Source organism: Trichosurus vulpecula, chromosome 2 (genome assembly GCF_011100635.1).
Source record: "Trichosurus vulpecula isolate mTriVul1 chromosome 2, mTriVul1.pri, whole genome shotgun sequence".
Classification (NCBI taxonomy): Eukaryota; Metazoa; Chordata; class Mammalia; order Diprotodontia; family Phalangeridae; genus Trichosurus; species Trichosurus vulpecula.
In genome coordinates, this window is record NC_050574.1 from 43,399,200 (window position 1) to 43,415,086 (window position 15,887).

Consider the following 15,887-nt stretch of genomic DNA (forward strand, 5'->3'; position numbering starts at 1 on the left):
CCCAAGGAGGAGCAGGCATAGTGCCCCAGCTGTCAGTTGGAGTGAGTGAAGGATGGAAGTATGAAATCAGTCTAGAAAGGTAGGTGGATGCCAATTTGTGGCAACTTTCAGTGCCAGAGTGAGGAGTTTGTATTTCATCCAAGAAAAAATTGGGATAATGGATTTTGGGTCAGGGGAGTGTCATAGGTCAGACCTGTGTGTTAGCAAGGTACATTTCCTAGCTTATGGAAGACAGATTACAGAAGGGATTGAGTCAGGGAGATAAATCAGGAAGCTATCATAATGTTCCAGATGAGAGCTAATGAGGACCTGAAGTAAATGTGAATGGAGAGCAGAGGTTTGAAGTGAGATATACTTTGTAGATAAAATTGGCAAGACTCTCATCTCATTTCTCTTCCCCCCAATCTTCTCAAAATCCCCATAGATCCCAAATATACCATTTACTCTAACACATATACATGCTCTAGGCATATGATTTGCTTCTTTGAATAAAGCCCTTTAGGGTTTTTTTAGATGGCACAAATGTTATCTAGGAGAAGGCACACATCAGCTCCTTAGTGCCCAGTCATATCTTAGCATGGATTGATTTCTCAGCTTAGTGATCCATAGAACCATATAGCATGTCAGAGTTTTAAATCCACTTAGAACACGGAAGATGGGCTGTTAGAACAGAGGGGACCCTAAGAATATAATGCAGAAGGTCAGAGCTCTGAGAGCTCTCAGAACAGAGAATGTCAGAGCTAGGAGTCACCCTTAGAATGTAGAATGTCAGAGCTTGGTGGGTTCTTAGAATGTGGCTTGTCTGAGATGGCAAAGGTCTTCATCTGGTGTAACTCCCTTTTTAAGAGTGGAAACAAGCCCAAAGAGATGGGAGTTGCCCAAGATCTATAAGGGAGCATTTGATTTCCCACTGAATCCCATGAAGTCTTGCGTCACTTTCCTCATTCCTCTTACTGGGTAAATTGGCCTCTACCTCACTCTTCTTGATTCTGTTAATCTGATCTCCCCTGGTAAATTGATAACCCTTTAGTATTCCACCCCTCACTAGATGGCCAGATTTCCTCTGTCACATACTATATGTTTCTTTGGTAGGCCATCTCTCATCCTGATGCTTCCTGATGGAATCATATTTGTAAATTTAGCAAGAGTTTACTAATTATAAAGAAAAGCCTGAAGTCTATAGCAAGTACCATTTTTGGCTCTTTTTGTTAGTAGCAAAATATCATAGACAGCCCATGTTTACGTGGCAGATAAATGACTGAACGAATTGTGCATGTGAACATGGTGAGATTCCATTGCATCTTCATAAATGGGAAAAAGTCAAGAACAAAGAGACATGAGAAATATTGTGTGAAGTGCTGGAGACACAGTGGTATGCAATGGAAAGGACCCTGCATTTCAAGTTTTAGGACACAGGCTTTAATTCTGGCTTTGCTGTTTACACCTATGGTAACTTGGACAACCATTTCATCTCCCTGGGCTTCAGTTTCCTTATGTATGAAATGATAGGATTAAATGAAATGATCTCTAATTTCTCTTTCTTTAATCTGTACCCTCCCACTCATCCACCCATCTATCCATCCATCCATCCATCCATCCATCTGTCTCTCCATCCATCCAACTGTCCACGCATCCATCCACCCATCTGTCCATAAGAATTTGTTAAGTACCTACTGTGTGCTAGGTAATATGGTTCTCTCCAGCACAGTCTTTGAGAAGCCCAGCTTGCTTTCATGCCATGATGGAGCATCAGAGGGGACTTCAGTGGAGACAGAGACCATTTGATAAAAGGAATCTCTTCTTGGCAGTTACTAACCAGTGGCACAGGGGAAAGAGTACTCAATTTGGAAGTAAGAGATCTGAGTTCAAATCCCAGCTTCACTATTTTCTGTGTGAATTATTTCTTTTCTTTCATTTGCTCAGTTTCTCTGTCTATAAAAGAAGGGGCCTGAGCTCTGTGACCTGGCCTCTGTGTCCTTTCTAACTCTACATGTTATGAAATCAGAATCAGAATCTGATAACATTGCTCATTATCTGAGGATCTTCCACCACGGTCCCTGCTAAAGATGGCCTGGTCTCATCATTTTGGGTTGTCACCTAAGCTTGAGACAGATATCATGGATATACCTATCTTCTGTTCACCATTCAGGTAGTCTGACTTAACTGATAGATAGAGCTGCAATGAGAATTTTGACCTAGCCATTTCATCAGAGAACTCTGCCCTGGCCCTGCCTAGCTTGCCTATCCCCATGTGATCCCTCTCCAAATAGCTATGTCATAGTATACCCTCACCCCTAGCACCCAGAGAGGTGAAAAGGCCTGAAAGAAAGCCGGCTGTTACCAATGGCTTTGGAAAAATTTGTAAACTTTAGATCTGAGTGTGGGATCTCCCTGCATCAAAGGAGAGCAAAAACCTATTTACAACTCTATAAATAAATCTCAGGGTATTTTCTAAGGCAAATGAGCTATTTGCCCAGAGTCACCCAACTAATATGTGTCCAAGGTAGGACTTGAACTCATTTCTTACAGACCAAATTTATCACCCATTTACATTCAAGCTCAAAAAATTCTTTAGAAGCTCACATAGTGAATGAATGGCAAAGTAGGGACAAATGTCTGGGTGATGACAAGAGTCCACCCCTCTCAGTACCCCCTCTTCCAACCCACTTCTAAGTTTAAGGATGGTTCCGTTACCTTTCTCTAGATTAGAATGGAGGCAGTGGATAGAGAAAATGATGGGACAATGAATATTAAGCTATGAAGGGTGGGGTATGTGTGGGATTGGAGATGAAACTTGGGTGAAGACACTGTGGCTTTGCCCTAGGGTGAAAGCTTTAGAGTGTGCATAGTACAGTAGAAGGGCAATCCTTCTCCCTCCCTCTCAGCTCCAGGCTCCCCCAGGCCCCAAGCAGAAGCTTTAATCTGGGGGTATACTTTTATCTCCATGGACATGGCACCCCTCCCCCCTTCTACTCTCTTGTCACCAACAGTGACCGGTTTTCCAGCGAAAGAGAAATCTTGAAGTGTCCCAGAGCACACTTCTTCCCTTCTTTGGATGCAACTTCTCTGATTATCTCTGGAATAAGAGTTCCTACATCTTCTCTCCTCCTTCCTTCCTCTTAGAGCATCATAGGAGCCATTAAGATTATCTAATATAGTTCCCGAGTTTTATACGGCAGGGTGGAGGAAGTCACTCATCCAAGGTTACCTGAGTAGCTAGGGGAAGGGGCAAGGCTTAAACCTGAGTCTTCCAGCTCCAAATATGAGGCTCTTTCCCAGCCCCATGCTCTATCTCTTTACTCCTTTCTTTCTCAGGTATTTGAAGGTTCTGGTATAATAGATGCTCTTTGATACCTGTCCTTCTCTTTGCTTCTATTCCCATTAAAATATCCTGTTGTGGATTCAATCCGATTTAGCCCTAGCTCCCTGCTCAGTCCCAGTGAACTCATTGTATCTGCTCACCCTGCTTGGTGGGGGAGAGGATTAATGACCACTCATGGTTAGTGGAGACCTAATGAATGGTCCTCCTCAGTAGGGCGTAAGTGGGCCTGGGTGATCACTGGGAGCTTTTTCAGCTCAATGTTCTAAGCTATGGTCTGTGTTCCAAGACAGCTTCCAGCTGGAAACCTCTGTGTTCTTTATTCTAAGGTTTCTCCTAGCTCTTCCATGCTGTGTTTATATCCATCAATAGCATCCACATCTCGGCAGAAGTGGCCCTACTAGATTTGTTTCTTTGCACCCCAAGGTGGACTTACCTCCTCCTGATGCCCTTAAGGGTCAGACCTCAGTTTTTCTTTAGCCAACAGTGTTAACTGCTTAACTCCCAGCTCAGCATCCTGTGGCCAGCACATCAGCTTGTTATATGCCTGGACTCCAAGCATGTGAGCGGCCAGGGTAGATAAAGAAGAGTAATGCTCAGTGCCAGGGAAAGGAGAGACAAAGGGATGGTTCAGGTTCCCTTGGAAGAACCCAAGAAGGTGGCAGTACATCTTCTCTTTCCCACTGTCACTTGGTTGTACCAGGCCAGAGGATGTTGCTGTCACCGTCACCTTCCTTGGGGACTTCCTTGGAGACTCTGCTAATGAAGCTGGGAAAGTGGGACCCGTGCCCTGGAGCTGTTCCACCTTGGCCCCAATCCATGTCCTCTCTGGGGATGGGAAGTGAGAAGGTGGTCAATGGTAGAGTTTTATCACATCAGTCTAAACCATAGGATTTCTTCAAGGTTCTCAGGCACTGAAGAGTGTATATCAACATTTATTCAATCTACATATAATTCATTGCATTAGCATCTATTAGCAAGGCACTGTACTAGGAAATAGGGAAAGCACAAAAGTATGATATCTCTCTTAGGGAGGTCAGAATTTGGTATATAGGTATTGAAAAAGTCAATAATACAAGGTAGCATTGTATAGCAAAGAAGCATTGTGGCAACTCAGATGATTGGTATCAACAGTTACTGTCATGGGTGTGTAGAGGAGGGTCAGATCCAGGAAGGCATGTCTAATATGAAAAGATAATGTAGGGTAGTTATCCAATGTCAGCTCAGGAATTCAGTCAAGAAGATCACATCTATGATATTGTGCTCATTTCAGAGGGAAGCACAGTCTAACAAGGACATACTTGACCAAAAAATGATGTGTCCAGATAAGGGGCTGGGAATCAAGCTGATAAAAGGACTAGAAACTAAGCTTTATGAGAATCAGGTGAAAGAAATATAGATGTTTAAGCCAGAGAAGAGAAGATACAGGATAGACATGGGAGATATCTTTGAATAGCTGAAAGATTTCATGTAGATGAAGAGTGGTTATACTTTTTTGACTTGCCCCAGAAGGTTGCAGAGAGATTACAGAAGGAAAGAGCTGGGCTCAGCAGAAGGAAAAGCTTCTGAACAGTTTGACTGTCCCAAAGCCGAATGGACTTCCTGGGCATGTGCTCTGCTCCCCATCTCTGTAGGTCTTCACATTGATGCTTGATGGCCATTTGCTAGTGGTATTGTGGGCAGGGGGGAGGGTTCATAATTTCAGTACAGGGTTGGCTAGAACAGTTTTGAGGTCTCTATGACTCTAAAGTTCTAAAAAGTCATGCTCAGTGAGGTCTCCATGGGGAAAGTGGCATCATGCTTGCATAGCCTTTGATTCTTAAATTTTTAAAAATCCTACCTTCTATGGAAGTCCTTTCCCAAGCCCTTTTAATCCTAGTGACTTCCCTCTTTTAATTATTTCCTATTTATCTTATACATGCATTTTGGTATATACGTTATTTGTTGTTTCCCTCATTAGATTGTGAGCTTCTTGAAGGGTATGGACTGTTTTTTACTTCTTTTTGTATCCCTAGTGCTTTGCACAATGCTTGATTCATCCCAGTCCTTCTGTCTTTATTTAATACATGAGTTCCAAAGACTAGCTTGTATAGAAAGTAGTCAGGTGAGGATAGGAAATAGAAATGAAGGGAGTGGGGAGGGTAGGAAGTAGAAGAGATAAGAAATTAATTGGGCAGGTGATAATAGGGAATTAAAAGATAAAAGAATAGAATGGTCAGGGGAGAAAACAGGAGTTTGGTAAAATAAGACCGAAATCACACATGGAAGAGATTTAATTAACTGGGGTAGATTTGGACAGGGGAAGATGGAGAGAGGAAGTGGGAAAGGGTAGACTACGGTGACAAGACTTTGATGTGTTGTTTAATTGTGACTATGACTCTCTTTAAACAGTGGAATTCTAGATCTCCATATTTTATATTTTCATCTCTTTGCCTATAGGAAAGCTTGAAAGAATTTGAACTAGATGGGAGAATACAGGAAGTGGGTAGAGGAAGACAAAGAGTGAGCAGTAAGATACAATCAGTTTTCAGAGAACTGGGAATTAGCAGGCAGAATAAAAGCCAGCCAGGAGTATCCAGAAGAGGACTAAAGAATTTAGTGAAATAAATGTGGAACTGTCTAGGAGAGGAGAGGGAATGATGAAGGAGAGAGAGAGTCTGATTTTGCTGGTAGGACTTGGTCATGCAAGTGAATTCTAACTCTGACTGTATTTGATTAAATCTAGATCCCACTATCACAGATCCCTACTTTCCTACTCAATTCAATAATCCAATAAGCATTTTTCAAGCACCTACTATGGGCCAGGCACTATGTCCCATCCCCTCATATCTCTATTTCATTTAATTTTGGAAATATGAACTTCATATTTTCAGAAAACTTCCTGGGATTAGATTGCCTGGAAAGCATAAAGCTGGAAATATGGAGGAGCTCCTGCAGTACAAGATAATTTTCCATTTATTTTCTTAGCATTGTCAATGTTGAAGGCAGCATCTGTTCAGGAGAATACTGGGAGGTAGGTGGTGGCAAGAAGATGGAGTGGAATCTAGTGTTGAGGTCAGAATCTACCAGCAGGAAGGGAGAGACAATTTAATTACGTGGAAAGTAGTATTGGGCCATATGATTGAGTGGAGTGATTTATTATTCATGACATAATGCTGGAGCCAACTGTATATGAATTTTGTCATTCAACTGACAGGTTCCTTCATTTAACAGAATTTCAAGTACTTGCCCAGTTCTTTTTTTCACAATGTATAACATTTCCCCCCTTGAGACCTCTTTTTCAAGTTAATCATATACTTAATAGCACATTACTGCTTAATTTCCCCAGGATTCTATGGATAACCCTGCATGATTGGGTTATTTTCTAGCATTGTTTCTTATGAGCCCCCATGAATGTACTCTCCATTAATTATATGCCAGAGTAATTTTGCCTTTAACAAGGGCAGTATTTGAGAAACAGGTATAGCAAGGATAGTTGTTAAAGAAATGTGCCTCCAGCATGGGGTACATTCTCCTCTTGCACACATATTGTCCTTGAATAGAATTCGCTCAAACTTAGAGGGCCTATCTGGAGCAAAAGTCTACATACTACTTCTGGTTATTGGCCATCCTATTCTCTCTTGGGATTTTCATGAAGTTTCCTTCAGGTGTAGCTGTCTATTCAGTTCCAAGAGTTGGTGCCTTTGTAGAGTCCTGAAGCTGTATTTCTTTGATGTGCCTCACTTTTCTTTGATATTTCTCTGAGCTCCTGATATATGTGCTGTCAATCAGTCCATGCTGTTTCAGGGCCACTGCTATCCACTGTGATAAGAGATCCAGATCTTCTAACCTATCAAAATCCACAAGGTCATGACCCTTTAAATGTGGGGAGGGAGTGAGTGACAATTTCTTTTCAGGAGGACTTCACCATTGAATTCAACCACCACTCTACTGACTTGGTACTGGAATGTGAGATTTCAAACTAGTTTGCTGTGTTGTATATGGGACCATATGATTAATCTTTCAGCAATCAAAAGAGATTTTTTTTGTATTGGATCATTTGTCTTCATGCAGTAATAAAGGATCTTACTGAAGTGATTATGGAATTATTCAAATCTAATTCCCACCTTTGATAGATTAATTCAATCTAGCTAACTAGGCCTTCTGTGATTATATTAATTGCAATGGGGATGGAAACTTTCACAATTACATGTGTATAAGATTGCTTTGAAATATAGTAAGGCGTTTAAACTTGATCTAATATCGATCCTTATATATTCCCTTAATTTAATCAAAGCAATGTGAAATTTATATTAAAAAAAAAACAACCTTGCTGGTTTACAAGGGCAAAGTGATAGATGGTATTACTGAATTTGTGGATGATATGAAGCTGTAAGAAATAATGAACACATTGGACAGCAGAATCACTATCCAAAATAGTTTTTGTTGACAAGACATTGAATAATATAAATGTTACAGTGAGGAAAGTGGAGGCCTATACTTGAGTAAAAATGTCTTGACACGCCAAATGCACTAAATCACTATAGACTGGAGAAATCCAAATGACAACTATCAGGTTGGATAACATGACAGAAAAGGAAAATGACAAATGTTGGAGGGGATGTGGGAAAATAGGGACATTAATGCATTATTGGTAGAGTTGTGAACTGATCAACCATTCTGGAGAGCAATTTGGAACTATCCCCAAAGGACAATTAAATTGTGTATACCCTTTGATCCAGCACTACCACTACCAGGTTTGTATCCCAAAGACATAAAAAGGTAAAAAGACCCATACATACAAAAAATATGTAGCAGCAGTTTGTATGGTGGAAAAGAATTGGAAATTGAGGAGAAGGCCCATCAATTGAATGGCTAAACAAATTATGGTATAAGATTGTGATGGAATACTGTTGTGCTTTAAGAAACAATGAGCCAGATGCTTTCAGGAAAACCTGGAGAGACTTACATAAACTGATGCAAAGTGAAGTGAACAGAACCAGGAGAACATTGTATACAGTAACTGCAATATTTGATGATGAACTTAAATGACTTAGCTATTCTCAACAATAGAAAGATTCCAGAGAATTCTGAAGGACCTATGATGAAAAAAATGCTCTCTACCTCTAGAGAAAGAACTTATGAATCTGAACGCAGATCAAGGCATGCTGTTTGTGTTTTTTTTTTAACTTTATTTTTCTTGGTTTTTTAAAATCTGTTTTCTTTCAAAATATGGTTAATATGGAAATATGTTTTACATGATTGCACATGTATGACCTTCACCAAATTCTTTGCATTCTCAATGAGAAAGTAGGTGAGGGATGATGGGAGACAATTTAGGACTCAAAATTGTGAAAAAGAAGCAAAGGTCATAAAACTTGTTTTTTTATGTTAGTGGAAAAATACAATATTGAAATTTAATAACATAAGAAGTAAATGTAGCCATTGAGAGGAAAGAAATATTAGTGTGGTCTGAAATGTTTGGGGATAGTTTCATAGTTTTGGTGAGACTTGAACTTTGAAAATTAATAGGGTGTGTGTGTGTGTGTGTGTGTGTGTGTGTGTGTGTGTATCCCCATTTCTCATTTAACATGTCTAGGAACCATTATAACACCAAGCTTGTCTAAAGATTATAGTCCATTTTTTTGGAGGTGGGATTCCATGTTACTTTTCTCCCTTTACTAAGGAACTTTATTTGAGAGGTGGAGCCAAGATGGTGACTAGAAAGCAGGGACTAGCGTGAGCTCCCTGCCAAGTCCCTCCAAAAACCTATAAAAAAGGCTCTGAACCAATTCTAGAACTGCAGAACCCGCAAAATAGCAGAGGGAAGCAGGGCTCCAGCACAGGACAGCCTGGGTGGTTGCTGGGTGAGGTCTTTCATGCACTTAGCTGGGAGCAGAGCAGAGCCCAGCATGGCCCGCATGGACCAACCAGACAAGGAGCTGGGTGGAGCGTGCCCTAGCGCCCTGAATCAGTGAGCTGCAGCAGTTACCAGACTTCTCAACCCACAAAAACCAAAGACAACAGAGAAGGTTAGTGGGAAAAGCTGCTAGGGACAGAGTGAAAGAAGGAGTTTGCAGTTTGGCCACCACCCCAGGGGCAGTGGAGGTGGGGCAGCTACAGAACTGCAGCTGCAGTTGCTTCTGGCCCCAGGCCCACATGGTGGGAGGAATTAAGTTGCAGATCAGAGCAGGAGTGCAGAGCCTGCTGAAGATCTGAGTCCAGTCCGGGTTGGGGGTTCTTGGGGAAGTGCTGGTGTGGCAGTGCATCCCCTCAAGCTTGGAACATAGTACTCTTTACTCTACAAGCAGTCATATCCTGCTGGAAAACTCAAGGGTCAAGTAAGTTGACTGGGAACATGGCCAGGTAGCGAAAAAGCACCTAGATTCAGTCTCAGACTTTGGAATCTTTCTTTGGTGACAAAGAAGACCAAAACATACAGCCAGAAGAAGTCAACAAAGTCAAAGAGCCTACAACAAAAGCCTCCAAGAAAAACATGGACTGGTTTTAGGCCATGGAAGAGGTCAAAAAGGATTTGGAAAAGCAGGTTAGAGAAGTAGAGGAAAAATTGGGAAGAGAAATGAGAAGGATGGGAGAAAACCATGAAAAACAAGTCAATGACTTGCTAAAGGATACCCTCCCAAAATACTGAAGAATATACTGAAGAAAACAACACTTTAAAAAACAGACTAACTCAAATGGCCAAAGAGCTCCAAAAGCCAATGAGGAGAAGAATGCCTTGAACGTCAGAATTAGCCAAATGGAAAAGGAGGTCCAAAAGACCACTGAAGAAAATACTACTTTAAAAATTAGATTGGAGCAAGTGGAAGCTAGTGACTTGATGAGAAATCAAGATATTATAAAACAGAATCAAAGGAATGAAAAACTGGAAGAAAATGTGAAATATCTCATTGGAAAAACCACTGACCTGGAAAATAGATCCAGGAGAGATAATTTAAAAATTATTGGACTCCCTGAAAGCCATGATCAAAAAAAGAGCCCAGATATCATCTTTCAAGAAATCATCAAGGAGAACTGCCCTGATATTCTAGAGCCACAGGGCAAAATAGAAATGGAAAGAATCCATTGATCGCCTCCTCAAATAGATCCCAAAAAGAAATCTCCTAGGGATATTGTCACCAAATTCCAGAGCTCCCACATCAAGGAGGAAATACTGCAAGTAGCCAGAAAGAAACAATTTGAGTATTGTGGGAACACAATCAGAATAATCCAAGATCTAGCAACTTCTACATTAAAAGATCGATGGGTTTGGAATACGATATTCTGGAGGTCAGTGGAAGTAGGATTAAAATCAAGAATCACCTACCCAGCAAAACTGAGTATCATGCTCCAAGGCAAAATATGGATTTTCAATAAAATAGGGGACTTTCAAGCTTTCTCAGTGAAAAGACCAGAGCTGAATAGAAAATCTGACTTTCAAACACAAGAATCAAGAGAAGCATGAAAAGGTAATCAAGAAAAAGAAATCACAAGGGACTTACTAAAGTTGAACTGTTTTGTTTACATTCCTACATGGAAAGATGATGTGTATGATTCATGAGACCTCAGTACTAGGGTAGCTGAAGGGAATATGCATATATATATATATATATATATATATGTATGTGTGTATGTATATATATGTATATATGTGGGTGTATGTGTATGTGTATATATATGTATGTGTATATATATGTATGTGTATATATATATATGTGTGTGTATATATATATATATATATATATATATATATATATATATATGAGAGAGAGAGAGAGAGAGAGAGAGAGAGAGAGAAAGGGCACAGGGTGAGTGGAAGATGAAGGGATGATAACTAAAAGAAATAAAATCAAATTAAGGGATGAGAGAGGAATATATTGAGAGAGGGAGAAAGGGAGAGATAGAATGAGATAAATTATCTCTCATAAAAGTGGCAAGAAAAAGCAGTTCTATAGGAAGAGAAGAGAAGGCAGGTGAGGGGGAATGAGTGAATCTTGCTCTCATCAGATTTGACCTGAGGAGAGAATACCATACACACTCAATTGTGTATATTACCCCACAGGAAAGAAGGAGGAAGAAGATAAAAAAGGGGGGATGATAGAAGGGAAGGCAGATGGGGGAGGAGGTAATCAAAAACAAACACTTTCGAAAAGGAACAGGGTCAAGGGAGAAAACTGGATAAAGGGGGATAGGTTAGGAAGGAGCAAAATATAGTTAGTCTTTCACAACATGAGTATTGTGGAAGGGTTATACATGATGATATGCATGTGGCCTAAGTTGAATTGCTTGACTTCTTAGGGAGGGTGGGTGGGAAGGGAAGAGGGGAGAGAATTTGAAACTCAAAGTTTTAAAAACAGATGTTCAAAAACAACAAAAAGTTTTTGCATGCAATTAGAAAATAAGATACACAGGCAATGGGGCATAGAAATTTATCTTACTCTACAAGAAATGAAGGGAAAAGTGGATGGGAGGGGAGTGGGGTGACAGAAGGGAGGGCTGACTGGGGGAACAGGGCAACCAGAATATACGCCATCTTGGAGTGGCTGGGAGGGTAGAAATGGGGAGAAAATTTGTAATTCAAACTCTTGTGAAAATCAATGCTGAAAACTAAATATATTAAATAAATTAAATTAAAAAGAAAAGGAACTTTATTTGAAGTGGATATTGCCCATCTTGTGAATAATCAGAGTAGATGGTAGATCCCACCCATCTACTTCAAAATGGACCTTGAACAGAAATCCTTTTTCTTCTTAAAGAGATAGAGTCTTGTTCTCCTCTACCATGACCAGACCACACCTAGAGCATTGTATTCACTTCTGAATGCTCTGCTTCAGAAGGAACCCTGACAAATGGGAACACATATCCTGAAGACGGAAGCCAGAATGGTGAAGAAAATAGATTTTATGCCATTTGAGCACTAGTTGGAGGTCCTGAAAATTTATCCTGGAGAAGAGATAACACAGAGTAAATGTCATCATTGTCGAAATAATTGATACTTTAACATGAGAAAGAAAAATTAGACATATTCCCTTTTTGACCAGAGGTTAAAAACTAGAGTTTTGGGTGGAAGCTGTGGAGATACAGATTAATACTTTGTAACAAGATCTTCTAAAACATCAATACTCTCCTAAATCGGAAGGGATTGTCTTAGGAAGAAGTAATTCCTGCCCCCCACCCCCACCCCACCCCATTTGTGGAATTTATGAGCAGAGGCTAGGTGGCAAAGGTTGGAGTAAAAGAACTCTGATATTTCTTGTAGCTCAGATATTCTATGATTCTGCATGGGGGGATATAGAGGACTTCTAGAAATAGCTTAATGTTTGGAAGACTGCCTATGGTTCTGAAGAATTATGGCTTCCATATGCTTTAAGGTCAGGATCTAACCTAAGGATAAGGAGCTGTCCAACATGTTGACCAAATTGTCCAATGTGCTTGTGCTCAGGGGTTGTGCCTAGGTACATGAGAACCTTCAAGTTTTGAGAGGGCACTCCAGAGAAGGCAAAAATAAGGTACAGATTTTAAGAGAAGTGATGCTGGTTGTTTTGGCAGCTCCTTGTAAAGTAACCAATGTTGTAGAACTGTGGAGGAAGTTATCTGAGGGGAAAATATTTATGTAATAGTTTGGTAGGTCATGGTGACAAGGAGGATGTCTTTTCTTGTGTCAGTGTTTTGGACAAGGGTGGTGGTAGAGTGAATGGTAGCTAGCTCTCTTGCATGCTCTAGACAAGGAAAGTACCTAGCTGGCTATAACCCAGTGGTATTTTGATGTAATTATAAGCATGCGGAGTTGAAGTGAATCAGGTTAATTTGAGGCAGAGGAAGATTGGTGATTGTTATTGATAGTAAATAGAGTGTCCACAATTGTGTAGGCTTTGAGTGTATTTATTTGTTCATGGGGAGTGATTCTTATGGAGTCATAAATTCAGAGTTCGAAGAACTTGGGCTTTAACAATATCTAGTTCTACCTCTCATTTTGTGGTTGAGAAAATCAAGAGGTTAATTGACATAATCAGGGTCCTGTAGGTGGCAAATGACAGTCAGACCATACATCTCATAAATAAAAACCAATTGCTATTTCTACCATAATTCCACCATGCCATGTGTGGGATAGATGTAGCTTCATTAATTGGGAAGCATCTGCAACTTGGACATTTCTTCTATATCTCCTTTTTATAGGGGTCCATAAGAAGGAGGTTAGAGGAATTGTATGTCACATCTGGATTTCTCTTTCTCTGAAGTACCTTGGTGCTGTGACAATGCTTGGCACCTCTGTGGTGGCATGAGGGTTAGCAATCACTGGGATAAAAGACCTTTCTGACACATCTAATGTTACATCTCTGATATTTCAAAGGCTCTGCCCCATTTACATTAAGGTGTGTTTGAAAGTGCCATGGGCAGAGTGTAGTAATGCAGCCTCCAATCTCAGAATTTGGGGAATTCTGAGCTGCAGTAATCTAAACTGCTTAGATGTCCACAGTAACTCCAGTACTAATATGGTGATCCCCCAGTGACAGGGAGTAACCAGGCTGTTTAAGGAGGAGAGAACTAGCCGAGGTTGCAAACAGCACACAGCAAAGCTCCCATGCTGGTCAGTAGTGGGATTGGTGCACATTTAGCTTTGGTGATATACGCAGACTCAGTCCAAACAAACAAACAATAAGAAAGTACCATGGAACGAATCTAATGATAGATGCCTATTTCATTGCTGAGTCTCTAATTGGAAATATTCTACCTTAGTAGGGCCTGAAAGATCTTGTATTTTAAAGACTGCAGTCTTATGATAACCTCCATAATGATGAGTTCTTCATAAAAAATTAAGGAAATCATAATGGTACAGTAGAGAGTACTGGCTGTAGTGTTAAATTGTTGTTATTAAACTGTTTCAGTCATGTCCTACTCTTTCATGACTCCATTTGGCAAAAACATTGGAGTAGTTTGCCATTTCCTTCTCCAGCTCATTTTACAGATGAGCAAACTTAGGCGAGTAGGGTTAAGTGATTTGCCCAGGGACTCACAGCTAGAAGGTGTCTGTGGCTAGATTTGACCTTGGGGAGATGGGTTTTCCTGATTCTAAGCCCAGTGCTCTATCCACTGCACCAGCTAGTCTCCCCAAGCGTCAAATGTCTTGGTTTCAAATTCCACCTTTGCCACTTCAGTCAATAATCAATGAGAATTGTTTGTACATGTTTTGTGAGGGGTATTGTGTTAAGGATGGTGTATAATATAGGAACATGGTTGGGGATTGGACTGGTGATTTTATTGGTACAGGGATCTCCCAGATGAGTAAACATCTTCTACATGACAGGTCAGCACCTTTTCTGCAATCCAAGAGGTTTAGCGATTTGTTTAATACTGATAGCTAGTATGTATTAGAGACAAGGCTTGACCTAAAGTCTTCTTGGGTCAGGCCAGCTTTCTACCTACTAGTCTCGGATGCTTCTCTGTAGAGATGCTGGGGATGCAAAGACAAAATAAAATCATTTCTGCCTTCAAGGAGATCATATTTACTCAGGAAAGACAAATTGCTTAATACTTTGTGATCTTGTACAGATCGCCCTGGGCCTCAGTTTCCTCATCTGTAAAATGAGGGTGTTGGACTGGCTGCTCTCTGAAGACTCTTTCTGCTCTGAATCTATGAGCCTGTGATTTTGATGAAGATCCGAAATTGTGGTGACTATCAAAGAGCTATTCATTTGTACCTTGCCCTGTACAATTTCAGCCCAGCTGGAGACAGCAGGGCATCATGAGGAAAACCCTGGAATACAAGTCAGGAGCCCCAGCTTCTAAATTTATTCCCATCACTAATTTGCCCTGTGGCTTTGGGAAAGGCATCCCAGCTCTCTGGGCTAGGGTTTTACTAGGTGGTCACTTTTGCTCTGATGCTCTATGACAATGTTATTATATCTGAGCTGCACCACAGCCTTTGTAGGGAAGGAGCACACATGTTATCTTCAGCACTGTGGGGATGAGAAAACTGAAGCAGAAATCTTGCCAGTGTGATCATGCCAGTAGTTCAGCACTTAAGTGCATGTCCTACATATTGGAGCTTTGCTCCTTTTCCCTCTGTTCTACTTTCTCACCTACATGTTGGTAAAGACCTTTGTCCACCTTGACACCACTCCCAATCTAGAGTGGAAGAAGCTGTCCCTTAAGTGGAACATTTTGCCCCAGAGTCCAAACCGCTCCTGGCAAAGTGGAGAGAACATTGGCCTTAGAGCAGGATTGAGGTTCTAGACTCAGCCCCATTACTTGTTAGGTCTAGAACCTTCCTTCAGAGCCTCACTTTCCTCATTTGTTAAGTGGGAATAGTCCAGTAAGATTTTCATACGTGTCTTAAGAGTTCTCTTTTGAAACTCAGATAACAGCCCCAAGTAGAAAATACTTCAGAAATGTGGACTTGGATTTTTAGCCAGGGCAGCACTGTCCCCTGAGGTTCAAAGACAGTGAGGGGTTGAGGTTCATCAGATGTCAGAGTGAATCACTCACCTGGAATCCACATTCCTGTCTTGGTTCTTTAAAGGTACAAATTCGACTGTGTCCAGTCTGGTTACACCCTAATGAAAAATTGTCAGGAGTTTCAATATTGCTT